Source organism: Olea europaea, chromosome 10 (assembly GCF_002742605.1).
Source record: "Olea europaea var. sylvestris chromosome 10, O_europaea_v1, whole genome shotgun sequence".
In the NCBI taxonomy this organism is placed as follows: domain Eukaryota; kingdom Viridiplantae; phylum Streptophyta; class Magnoliopsida; order Lamiales; family Oleaceae; genus Olea; species Olea europaea.
Window position 1 is genome coordinate 3,098,217 of NC_036246.1, and position 6,489 is coordinate 3,104,705.

Here is a 6,489-nt window from a genome sequence, read left to right on the forward strand (position 1 = left end):
ATAATATGATACAATACATCATATGCAAAAAGTGTTGTTGACAATTTTTTTCTTTTGGATTCTATTTCTTTCTCCATAATGACATAATTAATTGAAATATCTCAAGTTTCATTATTTCTAATACCCGGACCTCTTCTAAGGTTTTATAACTTGTTATGTCTAAATACTCATCAATAGTATGTCTCCTTGATGGGATCATCTTCATGAATTGCTCCATTTTCATTTGAAGGTTTTTTTATATTAGAATTGAATACTATCACGCTTCAAGCATGCCATAAATATATCAAATACAATGCTATTAAATTGTCCTCCTAGGACATTAATTCGTATTGTAGCATTTAAAATTGGTGTGTGAGATATTGTTGATCTATTTGGTCAATATACACATTTAAATAAATTATCTTTCTAACTTTTGGTTTTAGTGATCTTTTGCGAGGATTTAGATAATTATGTATTTGTTGTTGAGAGAATTGTCAAATCAAATTGACAATCATTTTTTCAGCGTTATAAATATCACTCATTTGGAATAATGGTTCAAACTACCCATTTATTCCCAACATTCTTTATTTTCCATTTCAATGCCTTTTGGTGGATCAATTTTTACATATACTGCACTATAAAAATAATTGAGGAAAAAATTAGGCTCTGACCATAAGTCAATTATAATAGGAAAAATTATGATTTTGACATGATACATAATAAAATTTTCCAAACAAAAATGAGAAGTACTTTGTCTTCAATTAAATTAATTGGAAGCGTTTAACAAACAATAGAATTAAACCATTTATCGACATCCCAACTAACACTTATTAAAATGTTGAGATTTATTTCCATAAGCATTGACAAGATGCATCTTGATTATATAATTTAAAAATTATGCTCATAATTTAAAATTTAAACAGTAATTTCGTAAACTTTATGTTGCAAGCATCACGTAATCCTCTAGTATATGTATTAAATTTATTAGATACAAATAATATTTAGATAGACAGTCAACGTGGAGGATGATGAGATTGTTTTCTCACAGATGATGGCTTTGATTTCTTCCCACCAATTTATTAATGGATATCGGTGCATATCCATGATGACTAGCGATTGGTGTATGCTAATATACTGTTGATCTTTGACTTTGTAACATGTGATTGAAAAAGGTCAAGGCACAACATAATAGGGCAATATTTATGACATAGACCTTCCATTGATTTAAGTTGTTGCCTCTGGTTGTTGAAGACAATCTACAATAGATAACGTTTTCTTTCGTTGCCTCTCTAGTGCAGTCAGGAAACTATAGAACCACCATTACAATAACCAAACATCAAATAAGGTTGAGAGTTTTAATTAATGAATAAGTAAAATAAAACAAAACTAAAATAAAATAGAACACTAGCAAGTTGAACTCTATCAAGCTTCCTCCCATGTGTCTGTCGGGGGAGGGTTTGGTTCTGGCTCTGCATTAGTCACCCTAGGTTGACACGGTTCTGTTAAGTCACTCACTAAATTGTTTAATAACTTACTGTGTTTGGGAGATGAAGCTTACTTTTATTCATAAACGGTGGCTTTATATAAGCCTTTTACAAAGAAAATATAAAACAAACTCCACGTTGAACACTCCTAAAAACGTGGCAAGAGGTCTAGACCAATTCAAATACTAATCAACACTAACAACTCACCCCAACAATTAGGGGATTATTAACATAAGTCAAATATAAAGCAGTAAATACAATTAAACCTTAATACTTCAACATATCCTCCCTTAAACTAAATTGTAAAAATGCAATTAGTTTTCTCTAACGTCGAACACATACCAAGCTTATCATGTAGCCTTAAGAACACATCCAATTTGAGAGGCTTTTTCATAATATTAGAAACCTGTTCTTGTGTGCTATAGTGCACCAGTTCAACAGTTTCCTCCTTTTTCAAGTCACGAAAAAAATGAAATCTCACATCTATATATTTGATCCTCCCATGCATGACTGGATTTTTTGAAATTTTTATGCCCGAACTATTATCACAATAAATTGTTGTACACTTACTTTGAGTATGTCCCAACTTCTCAACAACTCTCCTCAACCGAACTCCTTGGCATGCACAATATGTTGCTGCAATGAATTCAGCCTCAGTAGTGGACAGGGTCACAGCAGGTTGCTTCTTCGAAGACCATGAAACTGCTCCAGTTCCAAGCATGAAAGTATATCCATAAGTGCTTTTCCTATCATCAATGTCTCCTGCATAATCACTATCAGCAAACCCCACTAGTTTTTCTTCTCCACCTCTTTTATAAGCTATCCCCAGTTCAGCCGTTCCTTTCAAATATCTTAGGACTCTTTTGGTAGCTTGCAAGTGTATTCTCTCCATATATCTACTAATCAAACAAATAGAATACATCAAGTCCAGCCTTGTAGCAGTTAACCTACATGAGGCTGCCTATCATTTGCTTGCACATTGTTGTATCTACAACAGCTTCTCCTCCATTTTTTGACAATCTGAACCCTGGAACGATTGGATTCTTCACCGAGTTGCTATTTAGCATTCCAAGCCTCTCCAACACTTCACGTGCATACTTCTTTTGATTGATATATATTCCATGCTGATTCTGTATGACTTCTACACCAAGGAAATACTTCATTTTGCCAAGATCAGACATGGCAAACTTCTTCTTCATTGACTCCTTAAATCTCACAAACATATCCTTATTGTTTCCAATAAAAATCAAATCATCTGCATAAAGGCTCACAATGAGAATCCTACCTCCATCTTCAGTTTTCACAAACAATGTGTGCTCACAGTAGCATTTCTCAAAGCCCTCTTTAATGAAGTACCCTTCAATCCTGCTATAACAAGCTCGGGAGCTTCCTTGAGTCCGTACAATGCTCTTCTAAGTTTGTAAACCTTATGTTCTTCCCCCTTTCTTTCGAACCCTTGTGGTTGATCGACAAACACAACCTCGTTTAATTCTCATTGCAAGAACGCGCTCTTCACGTCCAATTGATACACACACCAACCCTTTTGTGTCGCAAGGGTGAGAATTACTCTGATAGTATCCCATCTGGCCACTGGAGCAAACACCGCATTGTAATCAATACCATGCTGTTGTGATTAACCCTTTACCACAAGGCGAGCCTTAAACTTGTCCACCTCACCCTTCTCGTTAAGCTTGGTTTTATACACCCATTTTACCCCTATTTTCTTTGCTCCTTCTGGTAATGTTGTTAACTCCAGGTCTCATTCTCTTCGATAGCTTTGATCTCCAGTTTCATGGCTTCTCTCCACTTTGAACTCTTGACAGCTTCTTCAAAAGATGCGGGGCCTTCAGAAATAGTGAACATCACCAAATTTTCAATCTCATCTTCCTTTGATAAACCTTCACCTGGCACATAATCTTGCATCCAAGAAGGCTCTCTTCTGTCCCTCCCTTGAACTGGACTCAAAGAACCTTCTTCATTTGATTCACCAAATAGAAAATTGATACCCCATCCTTCTTCGACTTCCTCATTTTTAGCATTCGCACCTACTTCAATTTGATCTTCTTGATTTTTATTTTCTTCCTCATCACTCTACTTTAATACATGAGCTTTCAACTCATCAGTGTTTCTTCCCCAATCCCATTTCTCGTCTTCAGTGAATACCACATCCCTACTAATTACTACTTTCTTTGAAACTGGATTGTATAGCCTATAGGCTTTCGACTCCTTACTTACACCCAACAAGACACATTTCTCACTCTTATCACCCAACTCTGATCTTTGATTGTTTGAAATATGTACATGAGCAACACATCCAAATACTCTAAAATAATGCACAGTAGGTTTGTTTCCACTCCAGGCCTCTTTAGGTGTTACTTCCTTCACAGCTAAGGTTGGACTCCGATATGTATTGCCCAATTAACAGCTTCAGGCCAAAACTCCTTAGGAATCTGTTTCTCTGATAGCATGCTGCGTACCATATTTACGATGGTGTGGTTTTTTCTCTCTGCCACCCCGTTTTGTTGGGATGTGTAAGCAATAGTAAGTTGTCTAGCTATTCCATTTGCACAGCAAAATTGATTAAACTCCAACGAGGTGAATTCTCCACCTCTATCAGTACGTAGACAACAAATAAGATTACCAGTTTCCCTTTCAACAAGTGCTTTGAACTTCTTAAACACATTAAATGCCTCAGACTTTTCTGACAAGAAATAAACCCAGGTCTTCCTACTATAGTCATCAGTAAAGTTGATTTAATACCTTTTGTGACTATGTGATTCAGGCTTGATGGGTTCGCAGATATCGGCATGAACCAATTGAAGACGTTGTGAGGCTCTCCACATGCCCATCTTGGGAATTACTTCTCGGCATTGCTTCCCCACCATGCAATCAGAACACACCTTTAATGGAGCTTTGAGAACTGATAGTCCTCTCACCATTTTTTTGTTAATAAGAGTTATCAGTCCCTTGAAACTGAGATGTCCAAATCTACAGTGCCACAAATGCGAGTTGTCTTCAATCACAATTTGAAAGCATGTTGTGGCTTGAGGTATCATTGAAGCCAACACAACAAACATCCTATTTGCTGACATTCTGGACTGCATAATTAATCCCCTCCTTAGATGATAAAGATTGCACATCCCATTTTGAATTAGAATGGCAAAACCTTTTTCTTGCAGTGGGCCAATGCTCAAAAGACTATTCTTTAACTCAGACGCAAAATAAACTTCGATGATTACGTAAGTCATGCCACCCACTTGAAGTCTGATACTTCCTTTCTCCATCACCATTATCTTTGAATTGTCTCCAAGCCTCACAAACTGCCTAAACCTTTCATCAAGATCTGAGAAAAATTTCTTGGTACCACACATGTGGTTGCTGCACCCAGATATCGAAAAACCACACATTTTTCTTTGTTGAGTTGTTCATCTTGACATAAGACATTAAAAGCATCTCCTCGTCTTCATTCAACTTAGCATAGTTTGCATCGTTCCTCAAACTAGGATCTCGAACTCCCTTCTCAAAGCCTGTAGCTGAGCACGTTTCACCTTCGTAGAGCCTTGATACTTTGGTCTCATCGAATCCCAGATGGCCTTCACAGTCTCCTTATTGAGAATGGTCTCAATCATATTTCTATCTATGACTTGGAATAGATAGTTCTTGACCTTTAAATCTTTCAGTTTCAGATCAGGAATGGTCTTACGCTGCACCTCTGTTACTGTTTCTATTGCTACAGGTATCTCATTTTCAATCAAGTACCAATATTCCTTTGATCTGAGGAAATTCTCCATGAGCATAGCCCAATGATCGTAATGACCATCGAACCGTGGAATCCCCAGCTGAACAAAGCTACTATTCTCCATTGCCATGATTTGCTGACTTCTCTCTTAAGGAATTGCAGTTTCTCAGAACTCTTAATCAGGCCTGTGATGGTGGCTCTGATACCACTTGTTAAGTCACTCACTAAATTGTTGAATAACTCACTGTGTTTGGAAGATGAAGCTTACTTTTATTCAATAAACGGTGGCTTTATATAAGCCTTTTACAAAGAAAATGGAAAACAAACTCCACGTTGAACACTCCTAAAAATGTGGCAAGAGGTCTAGACCAATTCAAATACTAATCAGCACTAACAACTCACCCCAACAATTAGGGGATTATTAACAGAAGTCAAATATAAAGCAGTAAATACAATTAAACTTTAATGCTTCAACAGGTTTACCCTTGAATCATCCGTGGCATCAACATCTAGATTATCAAGAACTTCTTTGTAATATAAGATTTCTTCAGTTTCATTCTTTTAATCCAATAATTCTTCTACATCCACACATCCCAACCACTTTCCACCTGCCTGTCTCTGTGCAGGGATCCTTATCCTCATCAGATAGCCAATCTGACGCACGCTTCCATGCCTAGATTCATCTCTAGGCAGGGACTTACCGTCGTTGCCATGGCGACACGTAGCATCATTAAGGCTGTAAAATGTAAATAAGAGCATCTTTATGTGCTTATGAACTAGATTCCAGAAGCATTTAGACCACAAAGGTGCGGTGTCTTGCTTCGATGTGTGTATTTTGAACTAAAATCGTCTATGTACAGTGTCTCTAGTCGAAAAAATTAAAATAAACAATATTGATGGTCGTTGATGGTGCTCTCAGGCGGGGTAGTGGACGAAGTTGAAGTAGTTGGCGATAGAAGGTTTGAGGGTGAGTTGTCGGTTGGAGTAAGAGATGAATTTTTTTATTTTATTTTATTTTTTTCTTTTCTTTACCAGAGTTAAAATCGTGTTGATAATGTTTTGTCAAAAGAGGAAAAAAGAGAAGAGATAATATGAGTCGATAGATTTGTGTGTATTATTAAGAACTAATGTCCTATATTTATAGAGTCCAAAATAAAAGTTGCAAGTGGAATGGAATGAAATAAATATTCTAAAGTAGATAGGATTTATCCATGTAATATGATAAAACAAAATAATTATCAATAATAATCTCATTACTTTATAACATATATAACAATTATAGAAGCA